This window comes from Lepidochelys kempii, chromosome 6 (assembly GCF_965140285.1).
Source record: "Lepidochelys kempii isolate rLepKem1 chromosome 6, rLepKem1.hap1, whole genome shotgun sequence".
Classification (NCBI taxonomy): domain Eukaryota; kingdom Metazoa; phylum Chordata; order Testudines; family Cheloniidae; genus Lepidochelys; species Lepidochelys kempii.
This window is the reverse complement of record NC_136385.1, coordinates 132,239,092-132,259,858: the sequence shown is the minus strand read 5'-3', so window position 1 is coordinate 132,259,858 and position 20,767 is coordinate 132,239,092.

The following is a 20,767-nucleotide window of genomic DNA, read 5'->3' as shown; positions in this document are numbered from 1 at the left end:
GAGTTTGTGCCTTGGGGAAGTTTTACCCTAAGTTTGTAAAAATAAGCTTAGGGGGTCTTTCATGCGGGTCACACAGAAAATCACAAACCAAAACAAAAGTAAACTAACTTATTTCCTTGCTAGTACTTACTAATTCTAATGGAGTTGGATTGCTTGCTTTCTTGATCTCTCTCCGGCAAGCACACAGAACAGACACAGCCTCTCCCCACCCCACCCCGATTTGAAAGTATCTTGTCTCCTTATTGGTCCTTTTGGTCAGGTGTCAGCCAGGTTACTTGAGCTTCTTAACCTTTTACAGGTAAGAGGTTTTTGTGCCTCTGGCCAGGAGGGATTTTATAGTACTGTATACAGACAGGTGGTTACCAGTGTGGAACCAGCTGACCAGCACTATCTGTGATTTGGGGGGCATGTCATAAAAATAAAGGGAAGGGTAACCACCTGTCTGTATACAGTACTATAAAATCCCTCTTGGTCAGAGGCACAAAAACCTCTTACCTGTAAAGGGTTACACAGGTCCCCACATCTGTACCCTAGAGTTCAGAGTCAGGAGGGAACCCTGACACAGGCAAATGCCAAAGTGCTTTGCAAAGTGTTCCATCTAAGTACTTCCCCTAGAACATACAATTCTTGACAATGTTTCTGCTTGGAAGATGTCAAGTCGTACCGCAGGAAATGAGTCACAAACAAGGTTTTTATAATTACATTTTAGAGAGAGATGAATTTATTCATCATGTAAGCCTAGCTCCCACGGAAAATGGAATGAAGGAACCAATTTATTCATGCTCCAATCCTAATTCTAGAGCAAGTCAATTTTATTTTTCCAGTCTGATGCCACATAAATAGCAAGTGGCAAAGTGATTCCTGTCGGGGACAACTTCTAAGCCTTGAATGATAGTGGGTAAAGTTGCTGACACTATCAACTACAGAATGGATAAGAAGCAACACGTGAGCTGATGCTCCCGGTGATGGAAATATAGCTGGATGATAATACTGACTGTGCTTTTCATCTGTGGATTTCAAAACGCTTTACATGGGTGGGCACTATTAGCCTCAGCTAGGGAAACTGAGGCACGAGGCCCTCAAGTAACTTACCCAGGTTCACACAGGAAGTCAAACCCAAACTGAATCACACAGTGCCTGAGTAAGTGTTTTGTTTTGTTTGAGTCACCATAGTGGAGTATAGAGAACAGTTATGAGAATACATCAGAAAACAGGAGACCAATCCCGCCCCCAGTCTGCAAAGCAGTAAAAAGAATAGAAAGCGTAGAGAGCTATGGCTTGCTGCAGGGAATAATACTAGCAGCATTACCAGCTCCTGTGATCTCATTGCCCCTCTGATGATCTCTGATGGTTTTAAAAGCCTGGCTCCTGGAATCCTGTGATTACGTGAGACTTCCCAATTCCTTTCAAATAAAAAATAAGTTTCTAGTCCTCATGGTTGCTTGAAAATGTGACACAAGAGCACCCTAAGGGCTCAAAAGTCAAATAAAGAGAATCAAAAATTTAGTATTTTTATAAAATTCATGGTTTTTAAGCCAGTCTCAATTCTCTGGAGCCTGACACGTGATTTTGGAACAGTTGAGGTTGGCAATGCCTCCAGCTTCTATTTTCTGTTCTGTTTCTGCCAGCTAACAACCCTCACTAATTCTTCTTAGCTAAGCAGATATTTCATCTTTACGGGCACAGCAGCTTTGGGATGAATGCTCAATGCTTTTTTTGCCTCTGTTTTCACTAACAAGGTCAGCTCTCAGACTGCTGCGCTGGGCATCACAAAATGCGGAAGAGATGGCCAGCCCTCTGTGGAGATAGAGGCGGTTAGGGACTATTTAGAAAAGCTGGACGTGCACAAGTCCATGGGGCCGGACGAGTTGCATCCGAGAGTGCTGAAGGAATTGGCGGCTGTGATTGCAGAGCCACTGGCCATTATCTTTGAAAACTCGTGGCGAACCGGGGAAGTCCCGGATGACTGGAAAAAGGCTAATGTAGTGCCAATCTTTAAAAAAGGGAAGGAGGAGGATCCTGGGAACTACAGGCCAGTCAGCCTCACCTCAGTCCCTGGAAAAATCATGGAGCAGGTCCTCAAAGAATCAATCCTGAAGCACTTGCATGAGAGGAAAGTGATCAGGAACAGCCAGCATGGATTCACCAAGGGAAGGTCATGCCTGACTAATCTAATCGCCTTTTATGATGAGATTACTGGTTCTGTGGATGAAGGGAAAGCAGTGGATGTATTGTTTCTTGACTTTAGCAAAGCTTTTGACACGGTCTCCCATAGTATTCTTGTCAGCAAGTTAAGGAAGTATGGGCTGGATGAATGCACTATAAGGTGGGTAGAAAGCTGGCTAGATTGTCGGGCTCAACGGGTAGTGATCAATGGCTCCATGTCTAGTTGGCAGCCGGTATCAAGTGGAGTGCCCCAAGGGTCGGTCCTGGGGCCGGTTTTATTCAATATCTTCATAAATGATCTGGAGGATGGTGTGGATTGCACTCTCAGCAAATTTGCAGATGATACTAAACTGGGAGGAGTGGTAGATACGCTGGAGGGGAGGGATAGGATACAGAAGGACCTAGACCAATTGGAAGATTGGGCCAAAAGGAATCTGATGAGGTTCAATAAGGATAAGTGCAGGGTCCTGCACTTAGGACGGAAGAACCCAATGCACAGCTACAGACTAGGGACCGAATGGCTAGGCAGCAGTTCTGCGGAAAAGGACCTAGGGGTGACAGTGGACGAGAAGCTGGATATGAGTCAGCAGTGTGCCCTTGTTGCCAAGAAGGCCAATGGCATTTTGGGATGTATAAGTAGGGGCATAGCGAGCAGATCGAGGGACGTGATCGTTCCCCTCTATTCGACATTGGTGAGGCCTCATCTGGAGTACTGTGTCCAGTTTTGGGCCCCACACTTCAAGAAGGATGTGGATAAATTGGAGAGAGTCCAGCGAAGGGCAACAAAAATGATTAGGGGACTGGAACACATGAGTTATGAGGAGAGGCTGAGGGAGCTGGGATTGTTTAGCCTGCAGAAGAGAAGAATGAGGGGGGATTTGATAGCTGCTTTCAACTACCTGAAAGGGGGTTCCAAAGAGGATGGCTCTAGACTGTTCTCAATGGTAGCAGATGACAGAACGAGGAGTAATCGTCTCAAGTTGCAGTGGGGGAGGTTTAGATTGGATATTAGGAAAAACTTTTTCACTAAGAGGGTGGTGAAACACTGGAATGCGTTACCTAGGGAGGTGGTAGAATCTCCTTCCTTAGAGGTTTTTAAGGTCAGGCTTGACAAAGCCCTGGCTGGGATGATTTAACTGGGAATTGGTCCTGCTTTGAGCAGGGGGTTGGACTAGATGACCTTCTGGGGTCCCTTCCAACCCTGATATTCTATGATTCTATGATTCTATGAGGGATCTGAGCAAGGTCTCTGTAGCTTTCACTCATCTAAGCAGGCCCTGAAGTATGGCTGACCTGTATTTGGGGTGTGGGCCAGGGGAACTGAGGTAAACTCTTTCTTGCGGGAAGGGAGGAGAAGGAAACTTGCTGCAGATAGGGAGCTCATAGAGGTGGAGCTAGAAGACATGATCCCTTCAAATGTGACATGGGGCACTGTTCCTCTCCACTTCCCTGGAAAGGCTACATAAAGGCTGTCTCCAATCTGGCAAGTAATCTTCAAAGAGAGCCCCTGTTAATATGAATGTCTAGACTGGACTGAATCTATTGGTTGCTTCTTTACTTAAACTCAGAGTGGTTTATTCTGCTGGGGAGAGGGATTTGTTGTCTGTAGAATAAATAAGTGTCACAAAATGGCTCCAGCTATTCATCTCTCTGCCTGCCCCTTCCCCATAATTCCAGAGAGAAGGTTCTTCTAGCATCACTAATCAACGACTCTCATTTTAAATGTCCGTCCATCTTCATGTTCAGTCCTTAGTAGCCCCTTTGCTCTGTGCAGTTTGTTTACAAGCACAAGGAAATGTAGGGACTATATTTTGGGAGGGCTCTTATTCATCAATAAAAAGAAGAGGAGGACTTGTGGCACCTTAGAGACTAACAAATTTGAGCATAAGCTTTCTTAACTAATGGATTAAATGCCACTTTCATAGTGACTTGTGTGATGGGGGTTTTCACTTAATCAATCCTTCATTAGAAAGCACTCAGAGGTGTTCTGTCCCATCTTGGGCTGCATTTTTGTTTTCCTGCACAAAGTCTGAGTAGATTTGCTTTGTAATAGAAATTATAAGGCCATCTATGTGCACTGCCCGAGCTGTTTAAGTAGTACATGGATATCACTTACAGGATATTTAGAATTGCTGGTATCTGAATGTCTGTTTGTTTCTACCCTCACCACTTTCGTACCAACAGAGGCTTGGGGGTGCAGAGATGCCCCATGGAAACCAGTTTACCCCACTGTCCTGACACCAGTTCCTCTCCCTTGCCTGCCTATCAGTTCTAGTCAGCTGATTCTCATTCTCTTTTAATCTCACAAGTAAATGTTAGTTGTTTGAGGTTAAGGGGGAGGAGAAGGTGCCCTTTGCTTAATTTAACATAATATCAAGAATAACCCCTTAAAATCACACACAGAGCTGCACATTCAGCATCCCAGAATATTACCTCAGCCCAGCATAGTCATCTCTCTGAGGTATTCACAGAGTACAGTCACTATAGTGCCTAAGACTGGCAAGCATACAGGAGCATAGAGTCCATAAAACATTAGCAGACCGGTATAATGCATCACCTGCTCAATTTTGTAACAATGCACTTGATCTGCAAATCAAGGCGGTGACAGGACTTGGGGCCCTGTTGGGTTAGGCAAAGTGGAGAATAATCATAGTAATAAATACTTGCATAGCCCCTTCCAGCAGCAGATTTCAAAGCATTTAGCAAACATTAGTGAATTCCACTTCCCTGCGAGACAGAGGTGAACACACCCGCTGAAGGAGAGGTGGGCAGGGGTGTTTGCAAGGGGCAGGGAATGTGAGCAATCAGCTCCAGGGAAGTTTCAAGGTCGGGGGCAGGAGCTATGGAAATCTGGCCCTGGATTTGGGTGTCCCTTCTCCAGCTGAGTGCTCAACCATGGGACTTTTCAGAAAGCAGCTGTCACAGGAGACAGCGGTGTCCAGTAACTGCTGTGCCCACCTGATACATGCCAACGCGTCCCTCATCTGTTCTTGGTCCCAGGCACTGAGCAGGAAGCTAGGGTGAGTATTATTATTTATTTGTATTTCCACGGGGTGCCACTCACCTCTCGCAAGCGCCCCTGCCGGATGGGTGGGCCTGCGCGCTCTAGGTTAGTGCTGCTTGTGGTAACCCTGGCTGGCAGTTAACTCTTCTCAGGCGGGTTTTCAGTGTCTCGCTGTGCAAAACAAAACAAACCCCGAGCGCGGTACAAGTCCAGCAGGCCCTAACTCAGTGCCCTCAGTACGGTCTCCATCTGTACCTCCGTCCCTGGGCTCAGTCCAACAGGCCCTATCACAGTACATGGTTCAAACGGTCTTTCAGCCCCTTCTGGGTTCTCTCTCAAATGATCCCTGCTCTGGAACGGAGCCGTGCGCCCAGGGCTTCCTCCCTGGAGACTCTTCCCTCGGTAGCGAGCCTCACTGGCCCCAGCTGGGCCACTAGTTCCGTTCAGTCCCTTTGCAGGGGAGGTGGGGTATGAAAGTCTACAAATGCTGACCCTCTTGGGGATCTTTAACTCACTCCTATGCAAACCCCTTCCTCAGGGCTTTTGGCCACTTCGCCTGTGGCCAGTGTGGGGGACCCGAGCCCACCCACTATCCGAGTCCCAGCCCAGGGACCCTATAAATAGCACGTATTTGCTGCATCCCTTTTAACTCTATGCTACTGTTCCCCGTACAGGTGCCGACTTTCAAAAGTGCCGCGGGGTGCTCTACCCCTGGCTCTGCCTCAGGCCCTGCCCCCACACCACCCCCACCCCGCCTCTTCCCGCCCCACCACCTCCCCCGAGCACACCGTGTCCTTGCTCCTCCCCCTCCCTCCCAGCCTCCTGCACACTGCGAAACAGCTGTTTGTGATGGGCAGGAAGCTCTGGGAGGGAGGTGGAGGCGCTAATTTGGCAGGGCCAGCTGCAGGCGCTGTGGGGAAGGGGAGGCTCTGATGGGGGACTGCCGGTCGGTGCTCATTTTTCCCTGTGGGTGCTCTAGCCTCAGAACACTCCCGGGTTCGGTGCCTATGGGTCCTCAGGCCACTTCCCTGCAGCCCCTTCCCCCTGAACTCAGGCCTGAAGTCCCACTCGCTTTAGTCCCTGCAGCCAGCCACGGGCACCTTTCCTGCTTCTCTAGCTCCAGCCAGCAACTTACTCTGCTCTCTCCAGCAATTCCTTTTATATGAGCCTGCTGGAGTCTGATTGGCTGCTCCCTGCAGCCTCTTTCTTATTAGCTGCTTCCCCTGCAGCCACTCCAGGCAGCCTGCAGGTCTCATCTCCACTGCTCCATTTCTGGGGCAGAATAGGCTAGGACCACGAGGCCTCCAGCCGGGAGCCTCTCAGCCTACTACACCCTGTCACACCCGATTACCGAGGCACCCTCGTCATAGGCCAGGTCTGCATTGTGCTAGGGGCTATACAAACAGAACAAAAAGACTGTCCCCTGCTGCAAGTAGCTTACAAACTAATTAATAAGGAGGGTGTATGCAGTGACCGTTAGCTAAGCAAAGAACTCCTACAGAGGGACCCTCATTTTGCTATAGGTCTATACAGTGCCTAGCACAATGGGGCTGAGACCTCTATTATTACAAATAGTAAATAACAATAATGCACTAGAAATACCTATTCTGTCTGGATGGAGGTGGGTAATTGCTTGCCTCAGCCACAGGCTGCCTACTCAGGCTAGCTGCCAGAGAAGTGTGACACAAGAGAAGTGGAAACTACAGTATCTACATGATCACCCTTCCTTCAGGCAAACTGCAACAATACCCAATGCCCACTGCTGCCTGCAAGCCGTGGTCATTCACACAGTAGAGAGTCACTGAACAAACTGCTGACTAATGGGCCGACGGGATTCAGCCAGCTCATGTGCCAAGCTTTAGTACAGAACTTAATGTGAGTTCAGTGTACGCCCTTGTCTCGGCTAGACACTTCTGCTCTGTGCAGCACAGCTGGTGAAAAGCACAACAGACTGTTCAAGCAACAACCAGCAGCTCACTTTAGACCTGATCCAAGCCCGTGGGGGTTTGGCCAAGGCCCTTTAAATGTATCTGTACTCGGAGCACACTGGCAGTGGCTATGAAGCAGCACTTGGTGTTCTATCTTTGTGTTCTGCGTTTATACAGCACCTAACGCAATGGGGTGCTGGTCTGTGACTGGGGCTCCAAGGCGAAACACTAATACGAATAACTCACACTAATACTCTTCATCAGTAGGTCCCTACTGGTGTTTCTGATATAGAGTACAGCGAAGGTTCACGGGTGTGTTCTCCCATCCGTGTGTGTGGCGGGGATTTCTTTTATACTAATGGGAGTTACCTGCATCGATCTCCCTGGTAATGGTGAAAGAATTGGCTACTGCCTGTACATAAAAGCCAAGCAGTGTGACAGAATGAGAACAAAAACAATATAGGGCCAGAAAACCTCTGCAAAAAGTCACACAACAGCAGCACATCTGGTCCTCTGGGCATGAGATATATGGAGAGGTCCTACGTGTTACTGAGCAGCTGAGTGAGAGCCATCTGGGAGCTAGACCAGCCCAGATAAAACAGAATATAAACACTTCCCAGGTGGAAAAGGAAATGGTCGATAAAAAGTGAATGGAATAAATCTCCTAGGAACAATAGATCTGACATTAACACACAGAAACAGAGCAGTCACTCATGAGAGGAGAAAGGAGAGGGCAGGTAAGAAGAAAAAGTAGAAGAAGAGGAAGATTGAGAGAGAATCTACAAGAATTGCATGATCATGTCCCACAGATCAGTTGCACCAATTAAGCCTAAAAACCGAGGTCCTGGCCGCTTGAAGTAGAATATCAATGCCAATTAAAATGGAGGAACTGAACCTCCCAAAAGACTTGGTAGGCCTGTAATAATCTACAGATTTGGGTTGGTGGTAAAGCAAACAGGAGGTCAGAGAAAAACTGCTAAGCAAAAAGTTCCCGTCGTTATCTCACTGTGTTTTGCTGCAGTTTGTCAGGGGGAGATGTATCAGGCCCAGACCCAGCAACACCAGGACTTCAGCCCACATTGGGAGTGCAGAACACCCAGCAGAAGGAGCAGGAGAGAGAGCTTGTGACTCACACCTTCCATGTTACAGCCTGATCCAAAGCTTGTTGCAGTTAATGGAAATCTTTCGACACTTCAAGCTATCACCACTTTGTCAGGCCTTCCAGGTCACAAACACAGGGTCATATCCTGCCACCTGACTCACAGGAAGTGGAGTTTACTCATGCCTGAGGAGAGCAGAATCTCCAGTTTGAGCTGGAAAATTTGATTTCCAATGCCAACGCCTACATGAAGAAGTGCTGACGTGACTGGCTGAGTGATCTGAACAGAGTTCACTGAACGAGGGAGTGACCAGTCTTCTCCATAATTCTCCAAGCAAGAGGCATGGCAGGGTTTCTCCACCATGTACCACAACATAACAGGCCACTGTCTGGGCTGGGTCTGTAACTGAGTGTTGGATTACAGAGTATGGTAGACAACAGGATTTGGGGGGTTGTTTTTTCCCCAGCACTAGGTATCTTTAAACCATTAATATTGAAAATGCCCTTTGATTTATGCTCTTGTTCTGAGAAGACCCAAATACATTATTATTACAATGAATATTGCAAAAGATCTTGAGCCATTTCATCAGTGTTCCTGGGAAAATATTCACGCTCATTTTTCTTGGTTAGTAAACATTGCACAGTTAGGGCCTGGTCTTGTAAAGTGCCCTCTATTCCCATACTACGAGATATGACCCATATAAGATTCAACAAAACAACAGCTCTGGCTTCAAAAGGGTAAGAAAAACTATTATCCTTAAACCTTGATCCTAAATTATCTTGAAACATACTAATTTAAGATTGTACATTATTTGTTTCTTCACATTCATATTTGTGCCTCCTTCCACTGATAGGTTTGCTGATAGCATTGTACAGCACACAGGGCCTGATCAATGGGTATGGATATTTAAAGTGCCTCAGCATCGTAGTTGGGCATCTCACCTTTCCATCAGCCATAATCCATCTAAAAGCATCTACTCGTTATTTAGGGCCTGACTTCTAAGGTGCTCAGCACCTGATGTTCCTATTGACTGCAATTGACTGTCAGGCCATATTTCTCTTTACGGGACCTTGAGTGCATTGGGTTTGGTTGGTTGTTTCTCAAGCACAGGCAGGCACATCATACCCCATTAAATCTGGAGATACATCATACAAAGAACCCCCATCCTCTTGCTTACCATTAGCAGAGTGCTTAACATAGAGGAAGAGGCTGTCTTTGTCCACTCTAAAGTTCCATGGTGATGAGCGTCTTTAGGCTGGGAACTCAGAGCCTGGATGACCAGATGAATGTCAGACTCAAAGCGGTGAGCTCATAATTTTTGGTTTGATTTTTAACAATGCTTCTTTCTGCAGTAGGCTATCACTGAAATGCTTCAGGAGAGAAAAATGTCTGCAATAATAGGGGCTAATGAGTGATCCTGCCAATGGTATGTAGGGAATCCATCAAAACCATCAAAGACAATATTTCCTCCTGCCAAGTGAAAGAGTTTTGACATTGACTCATTCAGTTCATAAGATTATTCTTCGGACACATCTGTTTCCTCCCATAAAGATGCTCCATTGCCTTTCCTAAACCTTTTTACCCATAATAATTGTTTATCCATCTCTATCAGGTGTAGTAACAACTATCTTACTGGATCGCAGTCTGCTCAATGTTATCATGTCACGCTTACTCTTAATTGCAGGGAAGGTAAATATAATCAAATCACCCAGCAATAGGTCTGTATACTGTATTTGCAGAGCCTACTGTCACATTTCCTGAGATATTGTAACTATGCAGCTGCCGACTCCAGAAAGGTACTGCATTTCTATACAGGTGTTCTTATGATGCAGAATTGGAACGCTCTTCCTATGTGGTCCTTGCAGTCATCGTGCACTTGTTTGGTCTCTGATTTAAAAGACTGATTCTCTCCTCTCCTCTCTTTGCCCTGCGCTCATTTTGTTACTTTACTGTTGGGTTTCTTTCACAAATGTGTCTTATGACACTACACTCTTATGCAAAACAATAACTTTGCTCCCGAAATTGCAAGGCTTTCTCAGTTCAAGACCCAGCAATTTACTTTTCAAGGACAGCCCTCCATTGATTCAGATGTTTACAATCACTATTATATTTTAACCCCCCCCCCTTCACAAATTCCTTTCTACACACTTCTGTTGGCTTCCACCTCTCTCTGGTGTCCTGCCCGTACGCTATTGATTTTCAATGCACTGTTTGCTAAGCCATCTTGAAAACTTACAAGCCTGTGCAGAGAACATATGCTCCCACCCTTATCAAGGTGAGGTTCATAATTTAAAAAAAACTAAATTTATGTGTCATGCTATATATGTGTACATCAACACACGTTACTGGAACTGGTGAATGGGTGACTAAAATTTTGAAGCTTGATCTAATTAAATCAAAACATAATTTTGTCAAGTCTTGAATAGTGGAAGAAACCATTGATGGGTATTTGGTATGATTTCCAGACAAACAGCATTTCAGTGTCATTCTTTAATGATATTGCTCTTCTTGTAGCACGCCGCACCTCTCTTTGTAACTGCATGCTCAGTAGCCGTATAAATCCAGGGCAGATATTTCCAAAACATTTAAAGGACATGGAAGAAGGAGGTCACTACAACGAAGGGGTAAGGCAAAATCCTGCCACCTAGGCTGGGTTGAGGAATGGATGGTACCTGTCACACAGAGGAAGATGGTTAAGGGTTGGCATAGGTGCACACAGTCCTGCAGTTCTGCACTCTCTGGGCTAGTGCATGCCGCGAGGAGCACCAGTCCCATGCCTTTCTTAAAAGCCAGGGGAAACCCCACCTCCTTAGCTGGTAGATGAGGTCTTGTTCAGGCTTGGGGGAATTGGAAATGGGAGCAACAGGAGAAAGTGGTGCCCGCCTGAGGCTCCCTGATGTCCCACAAGTAAGTGGGACAGGAGTGGCATCTGATGGGGAAAGAGGTCTCCCAGGGTGGAATCCCATATCCACCACCCCTCTGCTCCAGGAAGAGCTGTGTCCTAACAGCTATCCATCCTGTCCAGAGGAAGAGAGGATGCAGAAGCCCTTTGCCACTGTCTCCATCTATGGAAGAATTCAGGTAACTAAGGCCAGCAAGGACTGGTTCAATGAGAGTTCCTGCACTTGTCATGGAAAGGAAGTAGGACAATAGACCAGATCTCAGACATGGGGGGGAGAAGGGGGGTCATAGTCTAGCACCCATGTGCTGTGTCCACTTGTTCATTACCCTTGATAAATGCATTGATACTGTGCCTGAACGTTCCATCGCAGCGGCGGAGGTCAGGGCCCTGCCGCTCGGCTGTCCAGTGGCAGAGAAGTCAGTGACACAGGGTGTGGATATATTCCTAATGCAACTTGTTATTTCTACACTATACACACCAGTCCTGGGATCAAGGGGCACTCAGACAGCACCCAGACAACCCCCTCCCAGAGAGAGCTCATCTCAGACACCTGTGCCTGGTTTCCACAGAGCAACTCTGCTGCAAGAACGGAGTCCAGTTAGAGAGATTAAGGCAGAGCAAATACTCTCTTTTTGCTTGCCACAGCTCCCGCCAAGGTGAGGATCATCATAAAACAATAACACCATCAAACAGCTCCCCCATGTTGTTAAAAAGAACTTGTAAGACTGTGCAACAGCGCCACCTGGTGACTCCCCCTTGTCAACAGGTACTGTAAGAATGCTGCACAGAGGGTGCTGGGGTATGGCCTACCACACTTACTGCCCCTGCATAGCACATAGGCCCAAGAACCACTTGTCTTATGGTCTAATTTTTAAACAGATGCCGTTATTTCTAAATAACGTCTCTTAAAAATTGCATTTGGCAGCACAAGCCCATCTCCTGCCATGCTCAGGGCGGTAGCCAATATTTCATTGTCTGTAACAGAAAGCCGCTATTTTGCCTCTGAGGGCTATGCAGCGTCTTTTAGGAGTCTCTGCTGTGGAGCCAGTATGGCTCAGATGAAGAAGAATAGCTTTGTTGCGGTTCTTCACATCTTCACTGGGTACTGTACTCTTTCCTTTAGAAGCAGAACGCGTATTAGGATTTTTTTAAAAACGCCTTCCTTGATAGGATCATTTCTTTGACAGAAATTTAGTCCATAGAATGCCAAAAAGGAAGCCAGAGGCAGAATGGGGCAAATTGGGATGGAAGAAGGGAGAGCTCCAGAAGTTACAGTGTTTCAAACTCCACTCAGTGGGTCTGATTCTTAGCTGCCTTGCACTTTGCCTGGTACCCCTTGCACAAGTGAGTATAAAATGCTACCACCTCAGAAGTCTCCCCGTGCTCACACTGCCAGTCGCATTTTCCAGCCACTTTGTGAAAACATCAATGACTCCATAAGATACAAGGCAGAGGGGAATCGGGCCCATTGCACTGCCTGTCAAATTAGTGCTCTGACAGATGAGCAAGAGCTCTTACTGCTGACAAGTAATTACCAAAAGCAGCCAAAACCTGAGAAAACAGAAGAGTCTATTGATTCTTAAATCATTGCAAAAATAATGGAGTGCTGTAAAGGGGAGTGATACCAAGTCCGGCAAAAGGGGACAACACAGAATGGTTGTGTTTTTCTTTTAAACATGGAACAGAAGATGAAGGTGCATTTGGATTCATTTGCAATCTGCCACCAGCAAGACTAAGTTCAGCTAAAAGCAACAAATATGGTTGGGATGGGAAAGGCAAACAGGGATCGTTTCAGAAAGCCTCAGCTGCCTGACTGTGTGTAACTATATCGGTCTGAAAGCTAAGTGGCATTAGCATGGCAGCCCCTGAACCATGCTGTTTGAGATCAAAGCAGAGACACGCAGCACTGCAGGCTATGATGGATTTTTTATTAATTTATTTGCCTTTCCAGCCTATTCTTGTCAAACTGCAGGCTGGCTGCGACAGTGAGCTGCAGGTTTGAGGTGCGTTTTTGGCGTTTACACCCTCTGCACCGGAAATATTCATCGCAGGGTCCCGGCGGCAATGCTATTGGTAAAACGGACCAGCCATTATTAGTAAGACATTTTTTAACCAGTGTCTCAAAGAATAAATTACTGACTAATAAACTCACATGCACTGATCAGTTCGGAATACTTCCATGGCCTGATAACTGAGCTCGTAAGCTTTAAATAATAGTAAAACAGTCACATGATGCTAAATGTCATGGTTAAAATGAACCTTTCTAGGCAATTCAGAATTAGGTCAGAATCCCTGCCTTTAGCCCACTCTGTTGTGCCTAGATCTTGCAGCACATAAGAACATATGAATGGCCATACTGGGTCAGACCAATGGTCCATCTAGCCCAGTATCCAGTCTTCGGACAGTGGCCAGAGCCAGGTTCCCCAGAGGGAATGAACAGAACAGGGAATCATCAAGTGATCCATCCCCTGTAACCCATTCCCAGCTTCTGATTCTCATTTTCTCAGATTCTCATGTTGACCTGAGTGGTTTTGTACAAGTAACCCTCAAAAGTATTAACAAGGCACTATGCGCATACCCCGATTACGCCAGGATAACAATTCTCCTTCCACCAGAGAATCCTTCGGTGATGTAGAGCCAGTGTAGACGGCTCTAGGCCAATGGCATGGAAGTGTTTTGTTTGGATAGGGCTGTGGTTTCCTTTTGGGGACAGGGTGGTTACATGCTGTTCTTGTTTATGTGTGAGAAAGGCGGTCAGAGAAGAACACCTCACACTCAGGTTTGTGATGGGCGTTCGCACCCAGGGGACTTCGTTCCTGTAGTACATGGAGACCCAAAACACACTCAAACTGACAACAGGAGATCTTTTATTCTGGTGCAGGTTCACCTCCATCTTTGGAAAGCTTCCTCCCACAACCCCCTGGAGAGTGCTCAGTCCAGCCTTAGGGCTTCTAACAGTAAATAGCTATGCTTAGATTAGCCACCAGGTAGCAATAAGCATAACAAAAATAGCTACAACATTACACTCCTCCCCCTTTAAATTATTAGTAATCATACACTTAAAACATTAATATGATGACAACAAAACAAAATGCCCTAATTCACAGTTAGGGATAGACTACCTGTAACGAGGCTGGTTCTGGCGGGACCCCACTGAGAGTGCCAGTTCAGGACAAATTGCTTAAAGCAGGGCAGTTACAGCCCAAGGCTGGGGTTTCTGTGCACACCAAGGCAAACCAAACCAGCCAAACAGAGGAGACTTTGGTTTTACCTCACTGGCTAACCACAAGTCACACAAGCAATTCCCTTAGACACTCCAGTTTCCCAGTATCACCACCAGTGCCATTCGTTATGGGGACAAACGGTTATAGAAACCAATACCCCAGTAACAGAAAAAATGTTCTCTTGATCCCAAAGGACCAAGCCCCAGACCCAGGTCAATATACAAATCAGATCTTACCCACAAATCACGCTGCTGCCAATCCTTTAGAATCTAAAATCTAAAGGTTTATGCATAAAAGGAAAAAGACAGAGATGAGAGCTAGAATGGGTTCAATGGAATCAATGACAGACAGTGATGGCAAAAAGAAAAGGAGTACTTGTGGCACCTTAGAGACTAACCAATTTATTTGAGCATGAGCTTTCATGAGCTCTCACAAGTACTCCTTTTCTTTTTGCGAATACAGACTAACATGGCTGTTACTCTGAAACCAGTGATGGCAAAGTTCTTGGGTCAGGCTTGTAGCAGTGATGGAATAAACTGCAGGTTCAAATCAAGTCTCTGGAAAATATCCCCAGCTGCAGTGCGTCCTTCAGTTTGTAGCCAAGTCCCTCCAGAGGCAAGAAGCAGGATTGAAGACAAGATGGAGGAGCTGCAGCGGCTTTTTACAGTCTCTTGCCATGTGGTCTTTGCTTTCTTTGTTCCAAAGACAAGCTGCCCATCACACGGCCTGGAAACACCTCAGAGTTCTGTCCATAGGCAGGTCCCTGCACACCTGGCTGAGTCCCAAGTGTGTCTGCCTTCTCTCAATGGGTCAATTGTATAGCTGATGGTCTTTAATGGGCCATCCAGCAGGCTAGGCAGAGCTGACACCAACTTGTCTGGGGTGTCACCCAGAAGCACAGCACACGTTTGAACTACAGACAGTATAGAGCCAATATTCATAACTTTAACTACAAAAATGATACACACATATAGACAGCATAATCATAACCAGCAAACCATAACCTTGTCTTAGACACCTCATTTGACCCCTTTTATATAAGATTTGGTGCCACTACAGGACCTTGGTTGCAATGATGATCTATACGGTCTTAGATTATGTCAATAACGTCACACTACCATAATCTTCAGGTGATTACTTTCCCCTCTCTAGCATAACTGCATTACTCCTACAAATCCAGTCTGTCTCTTAGTTTGGGACATCTCCTGGAACAACGCAGTGAAAACACCTGTGGTCCTTGACAGTAGCAAGTGCAGAAGGGGTTTCTGATAATAAAAATGTCTCTATGGGTTTAATGTTCAAGACTGCTGTAGAGTAGGGTCCTTGGCAATCTCACTATTTCTGGATGTATCAACTGGATAGTCAAATGAGTCTGTACACCTGGTACCTGAACATCCAAATAAGAATTCTCTATAGGTATTTCCTCATGGTATTGCAGACTAACCTGATTGTGATGTCTACACATGTGCCCCCCGCATTTGGTAACTTAATCACCCGTCCAGGCTATGATGTGACCTCATAACCAGCAAAGGCAATTGCGAAAATTAAGAGCATATACTGCATTCCCTCCACCTCATGTTCTTGGTGATGCTCATACACCATAATATAACTTTTTGTGCAGCGTGCTCTCTCCTCACCGGAGCAGCTTCGTCAGAGTGCTCAGAGTTTAGATGAGTTCCTCGTTTCCTTCCCATTAAGCGTTCTGCAGGTGACTTTCCTGTTGTGGCTTGAAGGGTCACACAATCCTGGAAAAGAAGCCTGAATATTGTTGTGACTTTTGATGTAAGGGACCGTCTGTCAGAAAGGCAAGCTTAGCTGGGTGGCAAAACAGACCAGAGTACCCAAGGGGGACTCTCTGTGACTCAATGGTAAGTTATAGTGCTTGAGCAGTTCACACTTGATACTTGGTTGGTGAAATCTAGGTACAGCACTCAAAACCAGTTTGGGGTTTGCACCCTGCTTCTTCTGCCCTGAGGTTGGTACCCACGCTCTTGAGCCACTGCAGGACAGCTTGACAATACCTCTGTTCACTTAAAGATTCATTTCCTTAGGTTGGAATGCCGGACACTTGGCGCAAGATGCCTGCAACTCTTTGCTTAGTACTACCCTATAAATCCACTGAGGTTACTTCCCTGCCTTGTGCTGGTTCCAGAGCTTTGTTCAGGTGGACTCTGCCAATGCATGTCTCTGAAATCTTTCAGCATTTATACCAGAGACAAATCTATCCCGCAGTATGGCTGTTAACTCATCTCCAAAACCACCACGCTCCGATAAACGATGCAGCTCCGCTACAAAAACTGCCACGGACATTCTACCTTGGTGGGAGAAACTATGAAATTGAAGATTTTGCCCAGTCTCTAATGGCATGCGGTTATGACAGTGAGTGACAACTTTAACCAGCTCATCAAAGGATTTGGCACTGGGCTTTTCCTGTGCCACCGAGCTTCTAATGAAGCTATATGCTTTTGCTCCACATATGCTCAATAAAATGGCATGTTTCTAGTTATCATCCTGTATATCATTAGTGATGAAGTCCTGAGAGAGTCTGAGAACTGAAGCCAGGCATCATGCGCTTCTAGCCTTCCCCATGCAGCCATTTGCCTTTGCAGTTAAAACAAAGGTGTTCACTTACACACCCTGTGCAGACCTTGCTGCTGGTTGTTTTCAGTTTATCCTCATGGGCAAAGTGACACACGGCACGGGTTCACATCTTCACACCGCCCCCTGGAGCGTGCTCAGTCCAGCCTCGGGGCGTCAGGTGGTAAATAGCTTTCCTCACACTGGCCACCAGGTGGCAATAAGCACAACAAGAATACCAACATCATGACAGTTCCACAGTCTTAGGTGTCAGAGTAACAGCCGTGTTAGTCTGTATTCGCAAAAAGAACAGGAGGACTTGTGGCACCTTAGAGACTAACCAATTTATTTGAGCATGAGCTTTCGTGAGCTACAGCTCACTTCATCGGATGCATCCGATGAAGTGAGCTGTAGCTCACGAAAGCTCATGGTCAAATAAATTGGTTAGTCTCTAAGGTGCCACAAGTACTCCTTTTCTTTTTACAGTCTTAGGTGGGCTCTCAAGAAAGTTCCCTTTTCTTGCCGAACAAGCCACACGCTCATGACTTCGTGCTGCGTGTGCGGGAACTACAATCCCTCTGACGCAGCCTGCCTAGGACTCACTATTGTCCACCTTCCCTACCCCCGCTGTGCTTCCACCGCAAACCGTTCTCTCCCACTCCATGGCTTCAATAAATGGCAGCAATTTGAAATAACCTGTGTGTGTTTATAACATGCTACTGAATAAATCCTGGGACTGCAGGGTGCATGCAAAATCTCTGCAATACACACTCCTTTCCCCCAGGTTCCATGGCCAAACATTGTCCGACTTAGACTGCAAGCTCTGTGGGGCAGTAAACTTCCCTGCTTGGTTTTGCCTGTAAAGTATGATGCACACATGTGGCTCTGTAACAATGCAATACGATACTAGGGAACAGCCAGCCATGTAGGTGGCAGGCACACATGCAGAGAGACCCAAACAGATGTGGGAGCCACCACACTTCCCAGGGGCTGGACCATTCCCCTTGAGCAGTGTGAATTGCACACTGGAGAATGCAGTGTTGCAGAACAGCAATGGACAGCCAGTGAAAAGCAGGGCTCTGACAGTAAAGAAAAACTGGAATAGAGCCATATATCGCACACTGTATAGGAGCAACAGATTCACTTTCCAAACGGACAAATGTCTGAGAGTCCAATGAGAGAGACTCACTCAACATTTCAGAAAGGCTGCGGGAACAAATTTCAGAGTTAGGTACGTGGGTGCCCATCCCCAGCAGTGCAGACAAGGACTCTGTATAGGACTGCAGGCACTGCCAGGACATGCTTATGTAGCCCACTGCAAACAAATCGCAAACAGGAATAGTGAGCGGGTTCAGTCTGTTCTGACAGCAGAACTCCCTCCCCTCCCCCGTCGATAACATGTCAGACAAATATGCAAATGTGGACAATCATGGATGTCTGCACCCTGAGTTGCTCCAGTCCGGAATAAAGTTACACCACAATGTAGTAAAGCTGCTCAGACTAAAGAAACCTTTAAGTTATAAGAGGGTAATTTTAGTACTAAATTAGACTCCTCATAAATCTAGACACAATCTTATCACTGCAATACAGCAAATACTATGGAAACAAAAATAAGAGTATCAAACATACAGATTTCTTCAGAACCAAAAGGAACACAGGCCACAAATCCTATGCATTTAACACATGCACCATTGATCTGGCATTAATGTCTCCACATCACCCTGAGCTGGGCAAGCAGCAAGCGTGCAGTTCTTTGCAGAGGCTGGTATCCTTCTCCTTGTAGTTATTTTCTTTCTGCAATAACTGAAAGCAGGCCTGTGAGCATCAGCCCTCAGGACAGAGACCTTCATCTGCTCTCAGGTATGGCTGTCTCGCTGTGGGACTGGCTGAACTAACTGACGAGATTTGAGCAGCAGCTCCCCTCTCCCACATAAAACATACATCACAACCACACACAGTACAATGTTCTGAAACATCTAACAACAGCAATTCCTAACAGGGAATCCCTAACTAAGCTTGGCTCCAACACATACCTGCAATTATTAACAGCAGGCCTGTGAGCATCAGCCCTCAGGGCAGAGATCTTCACCTGTCCTCCAGTATAGCTGTCTGCCTCTGGCTCTCACTGAACTAACTGAGGAGTTTGGCACCTTTTTGCTTTATGTCTGGGAGTGGAATTGGTCCCCACCCTTGGAGATGCTCTACTGAATATGCTCCTGGGGTTTGTGAACTTTTTCCTCGGTTCACCCGCTAGTCCCAGAGTAGTACCCGCTAGTCCCAGCTGCTCCGCTCTTCTGGCAACAAACAAAACAAAACTGACTGCTACTGGTTTAAAGGAGCAGGGACAGAAGCATGGGTTCCATTCTCCCCGCCTGGACCACTGGCGTCTCCCACAGCCCTGTAAAATGTTGACCGATCACATTAGGTTCTACCATGTCAGCTAATAATGCTAACGAAGCTGCTATTCATGCCCATGTTGTACCATAAGTATGGGGCTTGAGAGGCTATGTACATAGTCCTGAAATTTCACTGGCATAAGACTTTTTCCCCTGTCACCTGTGAAGCAAATTCTGAGCTACAACTTCCTTAGCTGATTCTGGATTCTGTGTTGCATCTTGTTCTGTATCTGCTTCTTTTACTTGAAATTCAATAAGCATATCAGAAAACTCTTCCCCAGGTGTATATGGTAAAGTAGCATCTTAATTGTACACAGGGAACTCTACTGATACATCTAACAATCTCTCCCCTTGTTCATAGGGTACAGTGTCATCTGAGTTCATTAATACAATGCATTCAGCATCTGGTTGCCATGTATCAACGGCATATGAAAAAGTAGAATCTTCGGATGTAAATTCTGATGCTTCAGGATTCAATACAAAAGTTGTTTTGGCTTCCTCCGATCCAGAGAGTTTATCTCCCCAAGAGTTAAACCAGCTCCCTCCTGAGAAGTTATCTTCAGAACTGTTTCGAGTTGAAGTTCATCTTTTCCTGTAGTAGAAATAAAAACCACATGGCCTCAATAAATCACAGCATAGTGTTCTTTCAGGTGCAGTACTATCTTCTGGTTTCACAATGTAAACAGTAAGGACATCCTGCAGTAGCTGGACCACAACATATATCTAGCGTTCCCATATATCCACTAAATTTACCTCTTAAGTCGAGGTTGAAAACTAGGAGCCTGTCACCTTCAGATGTGTGTGAAAGCCTAACTTCCATGTCCCATCTTCTCGTTAGCTCTCTGACTTTTCTCAGATTCTTTTCTTGCCAACTCATAAACATGCTTCAGTTTTCTGTTAAGATCTTTCACGTACTGTTGATGAGTTATTTCAGATTTGCCTTGCAGTTTAATTCCAAAACACAAGTCAATTGGCAATAAGGGACTGTGCCAAACATTGAGAAATATGGAGACTCTCCACTTCCGTCATTTCTGAAGCAATTGTAAGCACGAACCAATGGTTTGACATACTTCCTCCACTGAGTTTTTCTCGATCCTCCAAGGTCCCTCACAAGCTCAACAGCATTCGGTTGAATAACTCTACAGGGTTTCCACATGGGGGATAAGGAGTAGTTTTTTATTTCACCCACACTAGGGTGCATAGCTCAGCTATTAACTCTGATTCAGAGTTTTCTCCTTGATCTCTGTGTCTTCTTTTTGGAAAACCATAATGACAGAGGAAAATTTCTCATGCAGTAGTAGCAAGAGTTTTGGCTGTTTGATCTTTAATAGGACATGCTTGGCCTTTCCCAGTAATATAATGAGTCACCACACAAAGGTTCCTTGTATCACAGTCATCAGATTCTAATGCTGAGAAATCTATGCATATTAGCTCCAATGGTGAATAAATTTCTAATGCTGCCAAGCATCA